This window comes from Oncorhynchus gorbuscha, linkage group LG03 (genome assembly GCF_021184085.1).
Source record: "Oncorhynchus gorbuscha isolate QuinsamMale2020 ecotype Even-year linkage group LG03, OgorEven_v1.0, whole genome shotgun sequence".
In the NCBI taxonomy this organism is placed as follows: domain Eukaryota; kingdom Metazoa; phylum Chordata; class Actinopteri; order Salmoniformes; family Salmonidae; genus Oncorhynchus; species Oncorhynchus gorbuscha.
Window position 1 is genome coordinate 38,748,299 of NC_060175.1, and position 12,548 is coordinate 38,760,846.

Genomic DNA, 12,548 nt, shown 5'->3' on the forward strand with positions numbered 1-12,548 from the left:
TGTGTGATAAAGTTAGGGCTGTGTACAGTGTTGTGTGTGTGATTAAGTTAGGGCTGTGTACAGTGTTGTGTGTGATAAAGTTAGGGCTGTGTACAGTGTGTGTGATAGAGTTAGGGCTGTGTACAGTGTTGTGTGGGTGATTAAGTTGGGTCTGTGTACAGTGTTGTGTGTGTGATAAAGTTAGGGCTGTGTACAGTGTTGTGTGTGTGATTAAGTTAGGGCTGTGTACAGTGTTGTGTGTGTGATAAAGTTAGGGCTGTGTACAGTGTGTGTGATAAAGTTAGGGCTGTGTACAGTGTTGTGTGTGATTAAGTTAGGGCTGTGTACAGTGTTGTGTGTGATTAAGTTAGGGCTGTGTACAGTGTTGTGTGTGTGATAAAGTTAGGGCTGTGTACAGTGTCTGTGATAAAGTTAGGGCTGTGTACAGTGTCTGTGATAAAGTTAGGGCTGTGTACAGTGTGTGTGATAAAGTTAGGGCTGTGTACAGTGTCTGTGATAAAGTTAGGGCTGTGTACAGTGTGTGTGATAACTTTAGGGCTGTGTACAGTGTGTGTGATAAAGTTAGGGCTGTGTACAGTGTGTGTGATAAAGTTAGGGCTGTTTACAGTGTTGTGTGTGTGATTAAGTTAGGGCTGTTTACAGTGTTGTGTGTGTGATAAAGTTAGGGCTGTTTACAGTGTTGTGTGTGTGATTAAGTTAGGGCTGTTTACAGTGTTGTGTGTGTGATTGAGGTTTGTTTTCCAGTGGGATACACTGTATTGGTATGTTCCAGATCGTGATTGAGGGTATGTGTTGTGTGTTTGTGTCAGTGAATGGGGGGGGGGTATGTGATACAGTGGGGTATGCCCTGTATGTAATATATGTATGTATACTGCGAGTTAGTGGGATGCCAGTGTGGGGCAGGGCAGTGGACAGACTCAGATCATTCCTGTGATTTAACATGACACCACTTGCACTAAGACTGCGACAGCTGCGTATGCACATGCCGCCCATTCTGTTTGTTGTAGGGGCTTACGCTGCGATAAAAGGCCCAGTGAGGAGTAGTGTGGCTGGGCCCAGAGCATTACTCTTTCCCCCCAATTTAGAAGGCTTTTCCCCCGGCCTCCAGGGCTCTGGAAGAACACAGGTGGGACGCTTCATCCTGGAAAAGGATGAATGGGAGTATTCAAATGATGATTGGTGTCACATAACCTTTACAAATCGCTCAAATTACATGATGTAAGTTGTTCATTACTTAACAGCAGACACGGGGGACACTGATGGTTACATACAGTAGTTATGATGATGGAGCAGACCTTAGTGTTCTGGTTGGTTACATACAGTAGTTATGATGATGGAGCAGACCTTAGTGTTCTGGTTGGTTACATACAGTAGTTATGATGATGGAGCAGACCTTAGTGTTCTGGTTAGTTACATACAGTAGTTATGATGATGGAGCAGACCTTAGTGTTCTGGTTGGTTACATACAGTAGTTATGATGATGGAGCAGACCTTAGTGTTCTGGTTGGTTACATACAGTAGTTATGATGATGGAGCAGACCTTAGTGTTCTGGTTGGTTACATACAGTAGTTATGATGATGGAGCAGACCTTAGTGTTCTGGTTGGTTACATACAGTAGTTATGATGATGGAGCAGACCTTAGTGTTCTGGTTGGTTACATACAGTAGTTATGATGATGGAGCAGACCTTAGTGTTCTGGTTGGTTACATACAGTAGTTATGATGATGGAGCAGACCTTAGTGTTCTGGTTGGTTACATACAGTAGTTATGATGATGGAGCAGACCTTAGTGTTCTGGTTAGTTACATACAGTAGTTATGATGATGGAGCAGACCTTAGTGTTCTGGTTAGTTACATACAGTAGTTATGATGATGGAGCAGACCTTAGTGTTCTGGTTAGTTACATACAGTAGTTATGATGATGGAGCAGACCTTAGTGTTCTGGTTGGTTACATACAGTAGTTATGATGATGGAGCAGACCTTAGTGTTCTGGTTAGTTACATACAGTAGTTATGATGATGGAGCAGACCTTAGTGTTCTGGTTGGTTACATACAGTAGTTATGATGATGGAGCAGACCTTAGTGTTCTGGTTGGTTACATACAGTAGTTATGATGATGGAGCAGACCTTAGTGTTCTGGTTGGTTACATACAGTAGTTATGAACCCCCACATTCAATTCTCTGTCAACATCACTGATGGACATTTATGCAGTCAGTTCGACATTTGCATGTTCCCTCAAAACTTGGTCTCCTCCATTTATCCAATTTGAGAAACCTACTTTTATAGGAATGCATAAGTTGCTATATCTTTATTCTGACTGTCCAAGATCCTTTTCCTTAAGGTCTAAGAGCAATCCTATCTTCTGTGTGTTAAAACCAAACCATTCCCCTGATCCCTATTCCTGTACAGTATGTTACACCAAAACCATCCCTCCAATCTGAATTCATGTCCCCTGTGGGTTACATCCAAACCCTCTCCCCTTCTCATCTGTCTTCAAATGTAATCAATCACTTTGTTTTTTATAAAGACCTTTTTATATCAGCAGATGTCACAAAGTGCTTATACAGAAACCAAACCTAAAACCCCAAAGAGCAAGTAATGCAGATGTCTTGTATGAGGATGGTTGACAATTTGACCCCCCATGGCTCTTCTTCGTGGCTTAGCGTCTTGATAAACAGTTTGAGGGCTGTTAGGCAGGGGAAGACATGTAGATAAGATGTGAGACTAACTACTTCCCACAACAACTGATTGCCTTTATGAAAATGAATGATGTACATGGTTCTGCTTAGGATTATCTTAATAGGGTTGGGCCCATGTATGATAACTAGACACCAACCAATATATTGTTTCAATAATATTATAGTTAACATATATACCACCAATAACCGATATTCAATAAATAGGATGAAAATGGGGAATCTCATGCTGATCTGACCACATGTGGTCATTCTCACGACTTGGGGCGGGACCACATTGATATTTAAATTCTTATGGGGCCCCTGATTAGTTTATCAATACCCCTATTTCTGCTGGTATGAGTCGATGTCAACAATTACAGACCAGTATCCCTTCTTTCTTTTCTCTCCAAAACTCTTGAATGGTGCAGACCTTGGTCAGCTTCTGGTTATCTCTCTCAGAATGACCTTATGATCCAAATCAGTCAGGTTTCAAGACTAGTCATTCAACTGAGACTGCTCTTCTCTGTAGTTACGGATGATGGAGCAGACGCTAAAGCTAACTCTTCTCCTCTGGTTCATCCTTCTAGACCTAGTGTTCGGCTGCCTATGATGATGGTGAACCATCAGATCCTTCTCTCCACCCTCTCCGTAGTTATGCATGATGGAGCAGCCCACCTTGTGTTCTGGTTGGTCCTACCTGACAGGTCGCTCCTACCAGGTGGATGATGAATCTGACCTCACCACGTGTTCACCACTGGTGTCCCCCAGGGCTCTGTTCTGAGGCCCCTCATTCTATTCTCGCTCACACCAAGTCACTTGGCTCTGTTAACCTCACATGGTCTCTCCTATCATTGCTATGCAGACGACACACAATTAATCTTTCCTTTCCCCCTTCTGATGACCAGGTGGCGAAATCGCATCTCTGCATGTCTGGCAGACATATCAGTGTGGATGACGGATCACCAGTTTATCAAGCTGAACTCTCGGCAAGATCGGAGCTGCTCTTCCTCCCGGGGAAGGACTGCCCAATCCATGATCTTCCATCACGGTTGACAACTCCATTGTGTCCTCCTCCCAGAGCGCTAAGAACCTGGCGTGATCCTGGACAACAAACCATCGTTCTCAATCTAACATCAAGGCGGTGGCCCGTTCCTGTAGGTTCATGCTCTACAACATCCGCAGAGTCTCATCTGTCTTCAAAGCGGCGCAGGTCAATCAGGCTTTGTCATCTCCCGTCTGGATTATATCGCTGATGGCTGGGCTCCCTGCCTGTGCCATTAAACCCCTACAACTCATCCAGAACGAGCAAGTAATGTCAGTGTTCAACCTTCCCAAGTTCTCTCAATTTCACCCCGCTCCTCCGCTCTCTCCACTGGCTTCCAGTTGAAGCTCGCATTGACAAGACCATGGTTTGACGGGCTGTGAGGGGAAGCACATGTAGATACCTCCAGGCTCTGATCAGGCCCTACACCCAAATAAGGGCACTACGTTCATCCACCTCTGGCCTTGCCTCCCTACCACTGAATGATGTACAGTTCTGCTCAGCTCAGTCAAAACTGGGCTCTGGCTCCCCAATGGTGGAACAAACCCTCAACGCCAGGACATTGAGTCAATCACCACCTTCCGGAGACACCTGAAACCCCACCTCTTTAAGGAATACCTAGGATAGGATAAAGTAATCCTTCTGATCTTAAAATATTTAGATGCACTATTGTAAAGTGGTTGTTCCACTGGATGTCATAAGGTGAATGTACCAATTTGTAAGTCGCTCTGGATAAGAGCGTCTGCTAAATGACTTAAATGTAAATGTAAATGTCTATAAAAGCGTTGGATGAACAGTTGAATCAGTTTGGGAGAAGACTTCTTGAAGTGTGGTTGGTAGCTTTACAGTAATTTTTACATTGAAGTAGCTAATGCTAACACTTTTTTTATTCAACAATGGGCATAACATGCAAATGGTGTAGCTAATGGTGTAATTACCTTGACATGCTTTTCAGATAGTGACTAGACAGAAGCCACTGAGTCTTCTTTATTCTAAATTGGAAAGTAAAATAAATACAAACTAATCAAGCAAATTTGTAAGGTAAAAACCGGTTGCTTGCCAGTCAGCAGAACACACTTTGCTTCTCAGCATAGGCAGCTATATATTGCTACTTTTGGTTCAGCACCTTGCCCGACCTGTCTCCCCTTTTCACAGCTAGCACGCATATGTTAGTCGTAGCAACAGTAACTATGGGGTGGAGTAAGGAATCAGCACCTAAAACGTTTGTTTGTGAAGCGGATCGGCGCGACATTCCGTAGGCTGTCAGATCTGGCACTAACACCAACAGACAGACACGGAGAGGGGTAGGGGGCGGTAGCGTTAGGTATCTCTGCCCAACAATACATCTAATTGATTGATTGTTGTTATTTGGAAGTCTTAAAAGCAGGGGCACAACTTTCACTGAGGACAGACATGTCCCGCCCACATTCTAAAATTGCATTTTTGTCCCCCCAGTTTTATAATGTGGAATGTGACACAAAACATGGCATTGGTTTGCTTTAGGACCATACTGACGCCTCCGAGTAATCGGGTAGGCTGTTATGTCCCACCTCTAAAACCAAAGTTTCGCCCCAGTATAAAAGTATGCCTACTAGCCTGAAGGATGATTCTTTGGAGAGCATAGAGATAGATGGCTGGCTGGTTGCTACTGCTTGAGCAGAGGTGAGACGATGATTTCGACTCATCAAATAAAATAAATGTATATACACAGCTGAAATATTTTATTCAAGTATAGTAATGTGAATAAAGGATGGTTTATTAATAAGTGGTATGCAGTAATGGGCAGTCACTACCATCATAGGGGATTTATTAATGAAACAATAGTCATTATCATATATATATGATACTAAAAACAAATGTAATATACTCAACCAAAATATAAAGTCATGTGAATAAATGAAGGTTAGAGCCTAATAAGTGCTAGTAATAAAAATAGTAATTATTACTAGCACTGGGCAGTCACTAACATCAATTATTACTAGCACTGGGCAGTCACTAACATCAATTATTACTAGCACTGGGCAGTCACTAACATCAATTATTACTAGCACTGGGCAGTCACTAACATCAATTATTACTAGCACTGGGCAGTCACTAACATCAATTATTACTAGCACTGGGCAGTCACAAACATCAATTATTACTAGCACTGGGCAGTCACTAACATCAATTATTACTAGCACTGGGCAGTCACTAACATCAATTATTACTAGCACTGGGCAGTCACTAACATCAATTATTACTAGCACTGGGCAGTCACTAACATCAATTATTACTAGCACTGGGCAGTCACTAACATCAATTATTACTAGCACTGGGCAGTCACTAACATCAATTATTACTAGCACTGGGCAGTCACTAACATCAATTATTACTAGCACTGGGCAGTCAGTCAAACATCAATTATTACTAGCACTGGGCAGTCACTAACATCAATTATTACTAGCACTGGGCAGTCACTAACATCAATTATTACTAGCACTGGGCAGTCACTAACATCAATTATTACTAGCACTGGGCAGTCACTAACATCAATTATTACTAGCACTGGGCAGTCACTAACATCAATTATTACTAGCACTGGGCAGTCACTAACATCAATTATTACTAGCACTGGGCAGTCACTAACATCAATTATTACTAGCACTGGGCAGTCACTAACATCAATTATTACTAGCACTGGGCAGTCACTAACATCAACTATTACTAGCACTGGGCAGTGACTAACATCAATTATTACTAGCACTGGGCAGTCACTAACATCAATTATTACTAGCACTGGGCAGTCACTAACATCAATTATTACTAGCACTGGGCAGTGACTAACATCAATTATTGTTTTCTGTGATATTACATCATTTAACCCACATAATACATTTACTATAAAAAATAATAGTAATCAAAATCGAAACTGAAAACTGTGATTATTTCTAAAAAACAAACCGAAACTGACCTCAAATGGTTAGGGTTAGCCAGCATCGCCTGCAAGCGTGATTGGGGATTTCTATTGGAGAAGGAGTCTGCCTATTTTCATACTGTACTGTCCTTGATGTCACTTTTAATTGACTAATAGGTAGATTGATTGATTAATACACCTTTGCCTTCCCCACACATGGGTACATCAACCTACCACAACCATGGGCATGTGATATGTGTGATCGGTTGATTGGCTAATGTATTGATGGTGTGATTGACATACAGTCATACTTTCCCTTCTCCCATTTAGCTGTAGACTGACAGGTTGTCGTGTAGAGTTCCCCATAGCAACAGCCCATCTCCTTGACGATGGACAAGGGGGCATCTGTTGCTGTCGCAATGGTTATGCAGTCCATTATATTTTTCTAAGAGTTGAGAGCCGAGCCAGAGAGAGGATACATTCCTGGACTAATACAGCCACACTCTGGGTATCTACACTAGGAGACAAATTGGATCCTCAACCGCTTCCCCTCCTCAAATCCTAATCTCAACCATCAGATGGAAAAATGTTTAACTGGCCATAGATCAGTGTGTAGGAACAACTTCATCCTACTCTGTCATCCTTTTCCTTACGATCTACAAGGACATTTACATCTAGGTCATATTATTGACATACAGTACTCTCTTATCGAGAGCAACTTATAACATTTACACTACAAGAAGGAAGGAATATTGTTTTTTGTAACAATTACAGCTTTAGAATAAAGAGTACAATTTAAAACACTTCCCCTCTCCTCTCCCCCTTTACCCCCACACTTCACCCCCAGCCCATCTCAGCTGTCCCGCAATGTGCTGCTGCTTGTCATTGAGGAAAAGTGGAACACTGTTGGCAATAACCAGACCACACACACACACATGCACCCAAACACACACACTTAATATTTTTCACTGTGGATATTCAAAGTGAAGAGGTCTGTTTTGACAACAGTGACAATGCCTGTCAAAATGTCCAACCAGGATATGATGACTACTCAGACTACTTATCAGTCAAACAGAGCTGTGACTGAGTATCAGGGCTTGTGTGCTGGATTCCAAAGATAAATTAATATAGAACAACTGCAGACCAGAAGTAAACATTGTGGACACTCTGGTGACTGTACCTCACTGTTCCCCTTCACTTCTAAATACAGAGAGGGGACTTTTCCCCAACCTGGGGGGTGTTGGGGGAGTATACGGCTGGCACACACAAGTTCTCAGGTTCTACTGAAAATGAGGTGGGGAGGTGTGTGAGTGTGTATGTGTAGGACAGATTTGGGGGGGGGGGGTTATGAGTGACTCTAACACACTGCTGCCCCCTCTTACTGAGACCCACACAGGCATCTTTGTACTCCTTCCACCATCAGTGACCATCCATCACTGGCTAACCTGACAGCCCCCCACACACACACAAGCCTGCACTCAACTGTAGTAATATTACCCTCTAGCCTGTCCCAGACCACTACCCAACCTAGCCCTGTCCCAGACCACTACCCAACCTAGCCCTGTAGCCCTGTCCCAGACCACTACCCAATCTAGCCCTGTCCCAGACCACTACCCAACCTAGCCCTGTCCCAGACCACTACTCAACCTAGCCCTGTCCCAGACCACTACCCAATCTAGCCCTGTCCCAGACCACTACCCAACCTAGCCCTGTCCCAGACCACTACCCAACCTAGCCCTGTCCCAGACCACTACCCATCCTAGCTCTGTCCCAGACCACTACCCAACCTAGCCCTGTCCCAGACCACTACCCAACCTAGCCCTGTCCCAGACCACTACCCAACCTAGCCCTGTCCCAGACCACTACCCAACCTAGCCCTGTCCCAGACCACTACCCAACCTAGCCCTGTCCCAGACCACTACCCAACCTAGCCCTTTCCCAGACCACTACCCAAACTATCCCTGTCCAAGACCACCACTACCCAACCTAGCCTTGTCCCAGACCACTACCCAACCTAGCCTTGTCCCAGACCACTACCCAAACTATCCCTGTCCAAGGCCACCACTACCCAACCTAGCCTTGTCCCAGAACACTACTCAACCTAGCCCTTTCCCAGACCACAACCCAAACTATCCCTGCCCAAGGCCACCACTACCCAACCTAGCCTTGTCCCAGACCACTACCCAACCTAGCCTTGTCCCAGACCACTACCCAAACTATCCCTGTCCAAGGCCACCACTACCCAACCTAGCCCTGTCCCAGACCACTACCCAACCTAGCCCTGTCCCAGACCACTACCCAACCTAGCCCTGTCCCAGACCACTACCCAACCTAGCCCTGTCCCAGACCACTACCCAACCTAGCCCTGTCCCAGACCACTACCCAACCTAGCCCTTTCCCAGACCATTACCCAAACTATCCCTGTCCAAGACCACCACAACCCAACCTAGCCCTGTCCCAGATCATTACCAAACCTAGCCCTGTCCCAGACCACTACCCAAACTATCCCTGTCCAAGGCCACCACTACCCAACCTAGCCCTGTCCCAGACCACTACCCAACCTTTCCCTGTTCCAGACCATTACCCAACCTAGCCCTGTCCCAGACCACTACCCAACTTAGCCCTGTCCCAGACCATTACCCAAACTATTCCTGTCCAAGACCACCACAACCCAACCTAGCCCTGTCCCAGACCATTACCAAACTATCCCTGTCCAAGACCACCACAACCCAACCGAGCCCTGCCCCAGACCACTACCCAACCTATCCCTGTCCCAGACCATTACCCAAACTATCCCTGTCCACGACCACCACTACCCAACCTAGCCTTGTCCCAGACCACTACCCAAACTATCCCTGTCCAAGACCACCACTACCCAACCTAGCCCTGTCCCAGACCACTACCCAATCTAGCCCTGCCCCAGATCATTACCCAACCTAGCCCTGTCCCAGACCATTACCCAACCTAGCCCTGTCCCAGACCATTACCCAACCTAGCCCTGTCCCAGACCACTACCCAAACTATCCCTGTCCAAGACCACCACTACCCAACCTAGCCCTCTCCCAGACCACTACCCAAACTATCCCTGTCCAAGACCACCACTACCCAACCTAGCCTTGTCCCAGACCACTACCCAAACTATCCCTGTCCAAGACCACCACTACCCAACCTAGCCCTGTCCCAGACCACTACCCAATCTAGCCCTGCCCCAGATCATTACCCAACCTAGCCCTGTCCCAGACCATTACCCAACCTAGCCCTGTCCCAGACCATTACCCAACCTAGCCCTGTTCCAGACCTCTACCCAACCTAGCCCTGTCCCAGACCATTACCCAACCTAGCCCTGTCCCAGACCATTACCCAACCTAGCCCCGCCCCAGACCATTACCCAACCTAGCCCTGTCCCAGACCATTACCCAACCTAGCCCCGCCCCAGACCATTACCCAATCTAGCCCTGTCCCAGACCATTACCCAACCTAGCCCCGCCCCAGACCATTACCCAATCTAGCCCTGTCCCAGACCATTACCCAAACTCTGTCTCTCTCATAGAACCCCAGACAGGGCTATGAGAGAAACAGACAGAGAAACAGACAGGGCTATGGGAGAGACAGACAGAGAGACAGACAGGGCTATGAGAGGGACAGACAGGGCTATGAGAGGGACAGACAGGGCTATGATAGGGACAGACAGGGCTATGAGACAGACAGACAGGGCTATGATAGGGACAGACAGGGCTATGACAGACAGGGCTATGAGAGGGACAGACAGGGCTATGAGAGGGACAGACATGGCTATGAGACAGACAGACAGGGCTATGAGAGGGACTGACAGGGCTATGACACAGACAGACAGGGCTATGAGAGGGACTGACAGGGCTATGAGACAGATAGACAGGGCTATGAGACAGACAGACAGGGCTATGAGAGAGACAGACAGGGCTATGAGAGGGACAGACAGGGCTATGAGAGAGACAGACAGGGCTATGATAGGGACAGACAGGGCTATGACAGACAGGGCTATGAGAGGGACAGACAGGGCTATGAGAGGGACAGACATGGCTATGAGACAGACAGACAGGGCTATGAGAGGGACTGACAGGGCTATGACACAGACAGACAGGGCTATGAGAGAGACAGACAGGGCTATGAGAGGGACAGACAGGGCTATGAGAGAGACAGACAGGGCTATGAGAGAGACAGACAGGGATATGATAGGGACAGACAGGGCTATGAGAGGGACAGACAGGGCTATGAGACAGACAGACAGGGCTATGAGAGAGACAGACAGGGCTATGAGAGGGACAGACAGGGCTATGAGACAGACAGACAGGGCTATGAGAGAGACAGACAGGGCTATGAGAGGGACTGACAGGGCTATGAGACAGACAGACAGGGCTATGAGACAGACAGACAGGGCTATGAGAGGGACTGACAGGGCTATGAGACAGATAGACAGGGCTATGAGACAGACAGACAGGGCTATGAGAGAGACAGACAGGGCTATGAGAGGGACAGACAGGGCTATGAGAGAGACAGACAGGGCTATGAGAGAGACAGACAGGGCTATGAGAGAGACAGACAGGGCTATGAGAGGGACAGACAGGGCTATGAGAGAGACAGACAGGGCTATGAGAGAGACAGACAGGGCTATGAGAGAGACAGACAGGGATATGATAGGGACAGACAGGGCTATGAGAGGGACAGACAGGGCTATGAGACAGACAGACAGACAGGGCTATGAGAGAGACAGACAGGGCTATGAGAGAGACAGACAGGGATATGATAGGGACAGACAGGGCTATGAGAGGGACAGACAGGGCTATGAGACAGACAGACAGGGCTATGAGAGAGACAGACAGGGCTATGAGAGGGACAGACAGGGATATGATAGGGACAGACAGGGCTATGAGACAGACAGACAGGGCTATGAGAGGGACTGACAGGGCTATGAGACAGATAGACAGGGCTATGAGACAGACAGACAGGGCTATGAGAGAGACAGACAGGGCTATGAGAGGGACAGACAGGGCTATGAGAGAGACAGACAGGGCTATGAGAGAGACAGACAGGGCTATGAGAGAGACAGACAGGGATATGATAGGGACAGACAGGGATATGAGAGAGACAGACAGGGATATGAGAGGGACAGACAGGGCTATGAGAGAGACAGACAGGGATATGAGAGAGACAGACAGGGATATGAGAGAGACAGACAGGGCTATGAGACAGATAGACAGGGCTATGAGACAGACAGACAGGGCTATGAGAGAGACAGACAGGGCTATGAGAGAGACAGACAGGGCTATGAGAGAGACAGACAGGGATATGATAGGGACAGACAGGACCATGGTGCATCCGAACGGAAGCCTGTCAGAATTAGCCTGTGAGCTATGAGGTGAGACGAGTCTTGAGGGATTAGCGACAGGCAGCTAGGCTAACACTGTCCAGGGTCAGGACAACCAAGGCCATCACAAATATCTTACCTGATGTGAATCTCACTGTTAAGACACATACCAGGCTGTACCCGACAGTGGAGAATTGGCCCACAGTCACTCAGGGGTGTCCAGTTATGTGTCTCTATCCATTCTCTTGGGTTTAAAGCCAAATACTAAGGACTCTCTATTGGATGTGGAAAACATGTCAAGATTTAACTCCATGTCCCCATGAACTTCACGCAGATAAAACATCAGTCAAACATATCCATACTGAAAATCTTCATACCTTATTTTCAGAATGAATCAAAATAACTTTCCTTCAATTAATAACTTCAACAAAACTTGCTGTGATACTTTCTGTCATCAAGTATGGGGATTTGAGAGTGGAGGTGACAGCTGTGTGTAGACTGTATGGTAGGGGACTTCAGGTATGATGTCGTGGAGGGGACGTGAGGCAGGGAATAGCTCACTAAGGCAGCCATCTTTGATCCCATG